The sequence below is a fragment of the Terrapene carolina genome, unplaced genomic scaffold (genome assembly GCF_002925995.2).
Source record: "Terrapene carolina triunguis isolate 2854851 unplaced genomic scaffold, T_m_triunguis-2.0 Scaffold96, whole genome shotgun sequence".
Taxonomy (NCBI): Eukaryota; Metazoa; Chordata; order Testudines; family Emydidae; genus Terrapene; species Terrapene triunguis.
In genome coordinates, this window is record NW_020664447.1 from 18,943,949 (window position 1) to 18,955,525 (window position 11,577).

General features: G+C 40.5%; 1 protein-coding gene across 1 annotated transcript in view; it reads right to left on the reverse strand.

Annotated features, from left to right (window-relative positions):
• The window catches only part of DHCR7 (7-dehydrocholesterol reductase), a 29,479-nt gene extending 21,493 nt beyond the window's left edge, over positions 1-7,986 (reverse strand). The window contains exon 1 of the mRNA XM_024205060.2: positions 7,910-7,986. The gene's annotated coding sequence lies outside the window, so the exon portion shown is untranslated. The remainder of the gene's footprint in view (positions 1-7,909) is intronic.
• Positions 7,987-11,577: the final 3,591 nt, after the last annotated feature.

Sequence of the window (11,577 nt, forward strand, 5' to 3'; positions counted from 1 at the left end):
CAGAGGAGCAGGGATGCGGTGTGCTCAGGGGTGGAGGAGGGGGTGGGATGGGGAGGGGTGGGGAGAGCTTGGCTGCCAGTGGGTGCAGAGCACCCACTAATTTTTCCCCATGGGTGCTCCAGCCCTGGAGCACCCATGGAGTCGGCGCCTATGGCCCAACCCTCTGTCCCAGGTTCAGCCTGGAGCCCCCTCCCACACTCCGAGCCCCTAGGTCCCACCCCCCAGTCCACAGCCCACATCCCCTCCCGCACCCAATCCCTTGCCCCAGCCCGGTGAAAGTGAGTGAGGGGTGGGAGAGCAAGCGATGGAGGGGGGGGATGGAGTGAGCAGGGGCAGGGCCTCGGAGAAGGGGTGGGGCCTCAGGAAGAGGCAGGGCAAGGGTGTTTGGGTTTGTGGGATTAGACAGTTGGCAACCCTATTAGGGAACCAAGAGTGCCCAAGAAGTGTCTTCATATAATTGTAGTTGTGTAATGAGCAAAAAACACACAACCCTAACAATAAAAGTTCTTCTATTCACAGACTGGCTTGGACACGGACTGGCTAACCTAGTGAGGAGGGCTTTAAACTAGGTTCAATGGGGACAGGTGAGCAAAGCCCACAGGTAAGTGGTGAACATGGAGACCTGGGAGATGGGTTGGAAACAAGAGGGAGCGTGGGCTATAATGTCAGAGAGAAAGGAGGCTCAGGGCAAAACTGGGAGGCAAGATCAAACCAGTATCTTAGATGCCTATATACAAATGCGAGAAGTATGGGTAATAAGCAGGAAGAACTGGAAGTGCTAATAAATAAATACAACTATGACATTGTTGGCATCACTGGAACTTGGTGGGATAATACACATGATTGGAATGTTGGTGTGGATGGGTACAGCTTGCTCAGGAAGGATAGACAGGGGAAAAAGGGAGGAGGTGTTGCCTTATATATTAAAAATGTACACACTTGGACTGAGGTAGAGATGGACATAGGAGATGGAAGTGTTGAGAGTCTCTGGGTTAGGCTAAAAGGGGTAAAAACAAGTGTGATGTCATGCTAGGAGTCTACTACAGGCCACCTAACCAGATGGAAGAGGTGGATGAGGCTTTTTTTAAACAACTAACAAAATCATCCAAAGACCAAGATTTGGTGGTGATGGGGGACTTCAACTATCCGGATATATGTTGGGAAAATAACACAGCGGGGCACAGACTATCCAACAAATTCTTGGACTGCATTGCAGACCGCTTTTCATTTCAGAAGGTTGAAAAAGCTACTGGGGGGAAGCTGTTCTAGACTTGATTTTAACAAATAGGGAGGAACTCATTGAGAATTTGAAAGTAGAAGGCACCTTGGGTGAAAGTGATCATGAAATCATAGAGTTTGCAATTCTAAGGAAGGGTAGAAGGGAGTACAGCAAAATAGAGACAATGGATTTCAGGAAGGTGGATTTTTGGTAAGCTCAGAGAGCTGATAGGTAAGGTCCCATGGGAATCAAGACTGAGGGGGAAAAACAACTGAGGAGAGTTGGCAGTTTTTCAAAGGGACACTATTAAGGGCCCAAAAGCAAGCTATTCCGCTGGTTAGGAAAGATAGAAAATGTGGCAAAAGACCACCTTGGCTTAACCACGAGATCTTGCATGATCTAAAAAATGAAAAGGAGTCATATTAAAAAATGGAAACTAGGACAGATTACAAAGGATGAATATAGGCAAACAACACAGGAATGCAGGGGCAAGATTAGAAAGGCAAAGGCACAAAATGAGCTCAAACTAGCTACAGGAATAAAGGGGAAACAAGAAGACTTTTTATCAATACATTAGAAGCAAGAGGAAGACCAAAGACAGGGTAGGCCCACTGCTCAGTGAAGAGGGAGAAACAGTAACAGGAAACTTGGAAATGGTAGAGATGCTTAATGACTTCTTTGTTTCGGTCTTCACCGAGAAGTCTGAAGGAATGCCTAACATAGTGAATGCTAATGGGAAGGGGGTAGGTTTAGCAGATAAAATAAAAAAAGAACAAGTTAAAAATCACTTAGAAAAATTAGATGCCTGCAAGTCACCAGGGCCTGATGAAATGCGTCCTAGAATACTCAAGGAGATAATAGAGGAGGTATCTGAGCCTCTAGCTATTATCTTCAGAAAATCATGGGAGACGGGAGAGATTCCAGAAGACTGGAAAAGGGCAAATATAGTGCCCATCTATAAAAAGGGAAATAAAAACAACCCAGGAAACTACAGACCGGTTAGTTTAACTTCTGTGCCAGGGAAGATAATGGAGCAAGTAATTAAGGAAATCATCTGCAAACACTTGGAAGGTGGTAAGGTGATAGGGAATAGCCAGCATGGATTTGTAAAGAACAAATCATGTCAAACCAATCTGATAGCTTTCTTTGATAGGATAACGAGTCTTGTGGATAAAGGAGAAGCTGTGGATGTGGTCTACCTAGACTTTAGTAAGGCATTTGATACTGTCTCGCATGATATTCTTATTGATAAACCAGACAAATACAACTTAGATGGGACTACTATAAGGTGGGTGCATAACTGGCTGGATAACCGTACTTAGAGTTGTTGTTAATGGTTCCCAATTCTGCTGGAAAGGCATAACAAATGGGGTTCCACAGGGATCTGTTTTGGGACCGGCCCTGTTCAATATCTTCATTAACAACTTAGATATTGGCATAGAAAGTACGCTTATTAAGTTTGCAGATTATACCAAACTGGGAGGGATTGCAACTGCTTTGCAGGACAGGGTCATAATTCAAAATGATCTGGACAAATTGGAGAAATGGTCTGAGGTAAACAGGATGAAGTTTAACAAAGACAAATGCAAAGTGCTCCACGTAGGAAGGAACAATCAGTTTCACACATACAGAATGGGAAGAGACTGTCTAGGAAGGAGTATGGCAGAAAGGGATCTAGGGGTTATAGTGGACCACAAGCTAAATATGAGTCAACAGTGTGATGCTGTTGCAAAAAAAGCAAACGTGATTCTGGGATGTATTAACAGGTGTGTTGTGAGCAAGACACGAAGTCATTCTTCCGCTCTACTCTGCGCTGGTTAGGCCTCAACTGGAGTATTGTGTCCAGTTCTGGGCACCGCACTTCAAGAAAGATGTGGAGAAATTGGAGAGGGTCCAGAGAAGAGCAACAAGAATGATTAAAGGTCTTGAGAACATGACCTATGAAGGAAGGCTGAAAGAACTGGGTTTGTTTAGTTTGGAAAAGAGAAGACTGAGAGGGGACATGATAGCAGTTTTCAGGTATCTGAAAGAGTGTTATAAGGAGGAGGCAGAAAACTTGTTCACCTTAGTCTCTAAGGATAGAACAAGAAGCAATGGGCTTAACTGCAGCAAGGGAGGTTTAGGTTGGACATTAGGAAAAAGTTCCTAACTGTCAGGGTGATTAAACACTGGAATAAACTGCCTAGGGAGGTTGTGGAATCTCCATCTCTGGAGATATTTAAGAGTAGGTTAGATAAATGTCTATCTGGGATGGTCTAGACAGTATTTGGTCCTGCCATGAGGGCAGGGGACTGGACTCGATGACCTCTCGAGGTCCCTTCCAGTCCTAGAATCTATGAATCATAACACAAAGTTAGATCCAAATTATATCCATAATACAAAGTTTTGTATCTGTACCTGCAGATTCCTGGGCAGTATGCAACTAGGAATCTGCAGGTGTATATTGCCCACCAAAGTCACAGTATGTAAATATCCTTGCCTGAGTGGGCAGTTAAATGGTTTCCTGACCCCACCAAATGGAGCTGAAGAGGAAGTAGAGAAGTTCACTAGCTAGCAGGGTCTAGCCACTGGGTATCAGACAACTTAATAGTAACCAATTCAGCCCCTGAAGAAAAATACTTTCCTATTTTAGTGATCTTGGCAGTACCTACGACCGCAAAGATTCAAAACTCATGAGTCAGGCCCCCACATAATCATGATATTTTAAGTCATGAGATTTTAAAAATAAGCTTTGGGTTATTTTTATTTGCCTTTTGGTGTTTGAGTCGGTAGGAGTCATGCTTTCAAACTTTTCCACACAAGTATGAAGACTAGAAACTTTCATTAAAGAGAATTGAGATTATCAGGTAACATGACTCTAGTGTGTTTCTTCAAGCCTCAGCTTCTAAATATTTAGATGTGATAAAACTGAACAACTTAGCAGCATTGTATTTGCAACAGTATAACAAGAGAGGTTTGTGCTGATGTACCTCTAATGGAGACATCCTACACCAAGCTTACTGTGGTGCTTACTCCAGTAACATGTGTAAAGCTAGCTTTACATTACTGCAGCATGTTTACACTTGGGGGAAATTACTGCACTGGTGAAAATTTCTCCAATGGCAGAAAGATCCTTATTCAGGAAGGTGACCAATGCTTTCAGTCAGTCTTCCTCAATAAGAACAAGAAGCAGAAACAAACTCAAACTAGCTATAAGGGGGTAGGTGGCTGGCTCCACAGCATTTAAACCTGTTCTCCAAGGTCAGAATTTTCATAAGGGCTCAGTTTCCATTTAGTACTGAACTCTTTGTGGCACTTATGACAAGATTTTCTAATGGGAATGAAGCACTTCTGAAAATCAGACCCCAGTTGTGAGTGCCAAGCCCTTTCAAATCTAACCCTAGGTTCTCCCTCTCCCCAAAACAAGAGTTCTGGGTGTGCAAGTCTGGATTGTTTGCTGATGCTCCTACCCAGCTGGTCTATCATTAATAACACCATAATCCATGGATATGTGACTAATTGACCTACCACCAAAGCACAAAAAACAGTTTGAAAACCAGATAGAAAGGAGAGAGAGACACACATCCAGAGCAGTCATGCCTCCTCATTGGCCTTCAGCCCTCTACCTGCAACTCAGCAACTGTCTACATGGAAAAGTTTTGCCAGTTTTTCTGACATAGTTATTCTGGTATAATGGAGATGGACAGTCTAATTTCATATGAGTGGCTTATTATGGTATGGCTTAAACCCCTTTCCTGACAATATAAGATAAACAGAAAAAACAAAACCCCCAACACTCTTATACTTAAGGCTTGGAAGGCCTAGATCTTTATTGGTATATATCAGTAAACAGGATTTCACCATATACACACAATTGATGAAGAAAATATTTCCATTGATACTTTTTTATCAGTATTTTTATTATTAAGAAAAAATGTTGTTTAAGAACCTATTAGTTTGATTTAAGGATATTTACTTTGTATATTTTGACAAGTGATATTGACAATTTGGTTTTAGTTGTTATAAACCTTTAAATCTCAACATTTATTGCCATTAAATAATTGTTGTCTAACTTCCCCATTGTTTGACCTGCCCCTATAATTTCCCACAAATTTGAAAATTTAAAGAGAGAAAAATGCTTTAAAATAAACACCTATATTAACTATTTAAATTATAAAACAATTAAAATCTAATTCTGCCAAGCCTACTTATGCTGGAATAAGTGTGTACCTGGGTGGGGTTTACAGATATAACAATATGGGGTTAAATTCACTTTCCCATGTAGACAAGTCCCACATTTTCAACCAAACTCTGGTGGTAAAAACAAACAAACATTCATGTGACAGGCAGCCAGCCACACTAATGAGTTAGGAAATCTCTCCTGCTCCAGAAACTGTCCAACACACAGTTTACCTGACTAGTTCCAAGACTGCAAAGGTGATTAATCAAGCTAATATTGCACAAACAACTGCTGATTGTTCTTGATTATGACTCTCCTTTGTGCTGGAATCTTCACTGTCATCTTAAAGCTTCTTAGCTATTTAAATTCCTTCATCTAGGGGCTTCCTGAAACGCGCTCTCTGAACTTCAGTGGGTCCTGAACATTGTGAACGTGCTATTTCTCTGACCCGTCCTTCAGCATCTTAACCAGAGATGGGTCTGAAGTAAAACTCGCAATCCAGAAACCACTGTGGAGGAGGAATTCATGGAAATTTTCATTTCACTTAGATCCTAACTTGTGGGATCAAGCCCACCTATAATCTTTGAGGTTTCCCGATCCACTTGGTTTTGGTGTTTAAAGCCCATGCATAGGCCTCTTTCTATCCACTTTCCCATCCACGTAGGGTGACCAGACAGCAAGTGTGAAAAATTGGGACAGGGGGGTCAAGGATAATAGGAACCTATATAAGAAAAAGACCCCAAAATTGGGATGGTCCCTATAAAATCGGGACATCTGGTCAGCCTACATCCAGGTCTCTGTGCAGTACCTATGTGTGTGTTGGGAGGCAGACTTTTAAAACTGTGTAACCTTAGGTATTGCAAATTCTGCTCTAGTGGATACTTCCCCTCCTCATAAAACTTTTTAAACCTTAGTTCCTTTTAGTGCTGTTTCCTCTGTGACTACTTCTTACATCCAATCAAGCTCTTAAAAGGAGGTGCGACTAGAATGGCTACTGGCTCATTGTTCCCCTTTGGAAAGACAGCAGTAGCTTTTAAAGATGTGGTGATATTAAGTTTTGTCAGTTAGAGCTGGGCTACAATTATCATATTCCTATGTCCAGAATTCTGAAAATATTTTTCATCTTTATAAAGAATTATTCTATTTATTATATAAGCACAAACTGTGATTTTTGTAGTAGAGGAATGACACAAAGATCGTAGAGTAAAAAATATGTAAGTCATTTTAAATAACAATAGTTAATATGGCTTTCACTGTGGTTCTGGATTGTAAGTTTGCGTCAGGCCCATCTCATCAGAGTGCTTTATAAAAGACGTACAGCACCACTGAAATGCAACCACCTCTGGAATGGCCGGAAGCATTCAACAACTGGCAAAAAAAATGCTACAAAACTGAGAGGTGGAGAAATTTTGACAAAGGACATTTGCATGAAGTATGATGAGATTTTTAATTCACAAAAATAAGACAGGACCTTGGTTATTTATTGATTTTGTTTTTAAATGAACCCTAACTCAAATCAGCTCTCCTTTAGGATACTGTAAACTATTTTGCAGGTTGAAAGAAAATAGCAGCTGTACGCAAAAGACTCATTCAGTAAAAATTAATGGATCATGGATGATTAACTAAAAACCGTGATAAGTAACAACGGTTTCACTAGCCTTGTATGTATTAAACAGAGGAATTTTTTAGCACGTCATACAACACCCCCCCCACCCCAAAAAAAACCCTACATAAAGCTTGTCTATTTATTGCACAACAGTTTAATCTTCCAGTTTCTTTCACTCGGTATGGCTTCGAACATAATATTTAACAACAAAAACCATACAGTGTATGTACAGATAAGTCTTTAACAGATCAAGAATCAGCTAGTTCCTGCAAGCATGAAGCTTGTTTTACACAGTGGTCAGTTTGTATATATATTTAAAACAGAAGTTGCATAAACATATGTTCTTAGATTTCTACAGGGAAATTGGAAGACCAGGTAGCACATCTTTTCCAACACCAGTCTCTTATTCCCTTGCTGTGTTGCGCAAATTGCTTTATTTAACTTTGCAAACAAATGCTGCTTTACAAAAAAAAAAAAGCTGTAATTCTCTATCAGCATTGGAAGATGCTGTTAAAAGGCAAGGCAGAGAAAGGAGGCTGCAAAAACAGCCTCACAATATGGAGCAGACTGCCACCAAATCAGAAATAAACAGCAATGCAAAATGGTCACATTATAAAGGACCACAGCTACCCCATTTCTAGCGCAGGTCAGAAAACAGGATCTGAGACAGAAGTTGAGGAAATCAAAACAAAAATCCTTTTTTGGTGGTCAAATTTTCATTTTTGTCTATGTTTTCTAACCATATTCTATCCATTACTGCCATGAACCTGTTGTAATACATTTTGTAACATGTATATGCATACTGTTGCTTATTAAGACAAGATTTATACAACTGATTATCAGATTTACTCATTTACTCTGATCTGTTTCAAATATATGTTTCTATTCCAATTAGAAACCCAATTATAATATAAATACTCCTTACCCCTTCTTTGCTTGTGCTTCCACCCAGCTGAACTCTTACAAGCACCAAAAAAACAGGCTACTACAGGCTGGTTAAAGCTCTTTTTAGTCTTTGCCACTCCCTCAGGAGTTACATACTAAACCTACTGTCCAATCACCTGCATATTCTCTAAACATCACATGGTGCTACACAGCTGGATTGGTGCAACTGTTTCAAACCACCAGCCAGCTCATGAAATAACCATGACAACCACCACCCTATGAATATTTTATAGAAAAAAATCTAGAGAGACAGGGGTGCTGGAACAATTTGTATGGGGGGGGGGGGGAGAGACGACGGGAGGGACGGCTGAGAGCCATTGAACCAAACTGTAAACCCTATCCCAGCAGCACCTCCAGCACTCCTAGTTCCAGCACGTATGTAGACAGATAAAAAGTGAACTATTTATCTTTTAATCTGAGCACTCTATGCACTTGCAGTCTTAAGGTTAGTTCAAAGTACTGCATTTGTGTCTGTGCCATTTATGACTGCAGCAGAGATCTTTGCCTGTGCTTTGTGGTGCAAAACTTTAAGTTAATGACTACAGGAATAATCCATTTAATTTTTGAAGTCATCATACTTTGTGCATCTATAGCACCTTCCATCTGAGAATCTCACTGAGATTCACAAACATTAAAAAAGTCTCACAAGATACTTAACTATGGATCAAAAAAGTAACATAAAAACATGTTGGTGTTATTAACCAGTTGAGTCACAGAGAGACTAAGGCCTACATTTTATGATGTTTAGGGTGACCAGATGTCCAGATTTTATAGGGACAGTCCTGATATTTGAGGCTTTTTCTTATATAGAAGCCTAGAACCCCCCCACCCGCATCCCGATTTTTCACACTTGCTGTCTGGTCACCCTAGAAATGTTTATTAAATTTGGGCACCCAACTGGTGCCCAACATTAATGGACATTTTGAAAATGCTGATCTTCACATATAAGAGATTGGTGATTAGGGAAGCTGCTGTTTTCCGTGTTCGTCCATGACATTTTATGCTTCACTGAGTCCCTTGCAAGCTGCTATGTTCTTTCAGCCTGCAATGTATTTTACTGTATTCTATTGGATAGCAGATTTGATTCAGAATTATTTAAACAAACCCTCAAAATCCAAGGACCTGTCTGCTCTGTGTGGATTAAAAATCCCATAGCACTAAATCCCAGTTTACCTGGCCAAAATTTCCACTGCCCATAATCACTCAGTTGTGCAGCATGCTGTGTGCTAGTTGGTTGTTGCTCTCCACCCTAGAACTGGCTGCATTTCAGTGGTGCAGTTTCAGTGTTGCTACTTTTGCAATTGTATTATGAGCCCTGTGATATCTGGTGTTTTTCTTAAAGTCACAACTTCTGGATTAACGTGATTGCATGAGATTCTCAGCTTTCATTAAAAACCCTAGTAAGTTTCTAGCCTTCACGGTTGCAGAGAAAAGTCTGAAAATGTGACCTGAAGAGTTTTCAGCCTCAGAAGACAAATATGAAGATCTCCAAATTATTAATTTTAAAAATCTTATGATTTTTACAGCAATCTGATGATTTGGGGGGCACAAGTCATGATTTTTGAGTGGTTAGGTTTGGCAACACTGTTTGTATGTAATTTATAAAGTGCCTTAGGATTCTTTGGGAATGGATACCATCATATAAATGTCAAATATTTTTAAAATAATGTTCACATTGCTATTATTATTACAGTAACATGTATAGGTTCCCTCTGAGATTGGGGCCCCAGTGTGCTAGGGGCTGTACAAACACATAGAGAATGTCCCTGCCTCAAAGAGTTTAGATCAGAATCTAAATTGACAAAAGAGAGGGAGGAAACAGAAGTGAAGTGACTTTTCAAAATTCACATAACAAGTGAGAGGCAGAGTCAATTAGAACTCAGTTCCCTGACTCCCTCTCTATGTAATTGACTACAGCACACTGCCTCACTACAATATATTTTCCACTGCAAACTAAGTTGTGTTCAGTAGTTCACTCAGCTGGGGAACCAGGAGAGATTACTTCCATATCAAATGAGGGGTGAGATGAAAACATAAACCATACCAAACTATACAATTTTTTTCACTGGACTGTAACTATGAAACTAATGTAACTTTATAATCAGTCCATACATAGAAAAATCTTAGTTTATGCTTTTGAAATAAATAATGATGCTGCTTCCAGATTTGATGGCTGAGCTGATGGCCACTACAATCCTACCATCCACAGAGTTGGCACATTACATACAATGGCCACCTTAAGGGCTTGATTCAATGTAATCAGCGATCAGAGGAAAAAGCACTAAAAGGCACAAAGGTTTTAAGAGAAGGAGAGATGTCATAGATGAGACAGTACAATGTAGGGCTTATCTACACGGTTGGGGCAATGCACTCTACAGGGGTGTGATTTCTTAAGCACTAATGAGTTACACATTAATTGATCTGTGCAGACCCTGCTGATGCACACAAAAAGTTCCCTAGTGCACTTTAACATACTATGGAACCTTCAGTACACACCAGCAGGGTCTACACAGATCAATTAATGCACAACATGTTAGTGCATTTTAGAAACCACTCCACTGTACAGTGCATTATCCTACCATGTGGACAAACCCTCAACATGACCCCCAACTGTGGAAGAGTGGATGCTAATGAGATTTGTGGGGGCTTTGAAAACCTAGAGGGTAACTGGACTGAGAGACTGATTAGAAGCAACAAAATTAGTCTGAGCCCAAGCCCTAAAATTTGGGAATCTTGAATTGCCCCCGAAGTCCGGAGTCTTTGGATCTTAGGTTTTACTTTGGGTCCATCTCTATTAAAGAAGATAAAGGACAAGACAATGGAGTAGTGTTGTCAGTGTTCTGGGCTCAGTGGATTCAGGGAGCCCATATGTGGGGGAATCACAATATCTGAGAAATAGTTAATACATGAATAAAGATTCTAGCAGGAGAAGTCACACTCAGGATTTTGGCTGCATTCTTCAGTAAGCTGCTATTGCACAAACCACTTTAATACCTAATAATTAGTCATGTAAACTGTCTGGGTGGGGAAACTTCATAGATCAGGGTGTGGGATGGGAGTACAATTAAGTTTCATAATACAGAACCCTATTCTATGATCTTCTGAACACCCATATCAACTGCCACTTAACTGAGTATGAATTGGGCATGTTCAGCACCAATCAGAGGGCACTCAGCCATTGGGCCCTAAATGAAGAAATGGACCCAATCCTGTTCCCACTGAAGTCAAAAGGCACTTCTGTCTTTGATTACAATGGGAGCAGGATTAGACCTACTATTTACAATCTTTCACCTTCATTTTATTTGTTAGAAATGTATATGTCAGTTGCCACCACTAAAGCATTTAGGGGGCCTTACACCTTGTATTTTAAACAACAAAACATAAGCTTTTTAAGTTGAAAAGCTCTATACCAGAACCCTGTATACACTGAATGAATGGCACAATCCCAAATATTACATGGATTGGCAGGTCAAGCAAAAGCTTGCTTGTTTTAAAGGGGCCCCCTAAGATAGTTTAGACCCAAAGCTGTTTTTAAAAAGTTTTACTAAAACCTCTACTATTAATACAAACGTTTTCATGAACACTCCCTCCCCTTCCGATACAATTTGCTTGGATTCCCCTGCGGAGTTTAGGTCCTTCTCCAAACAT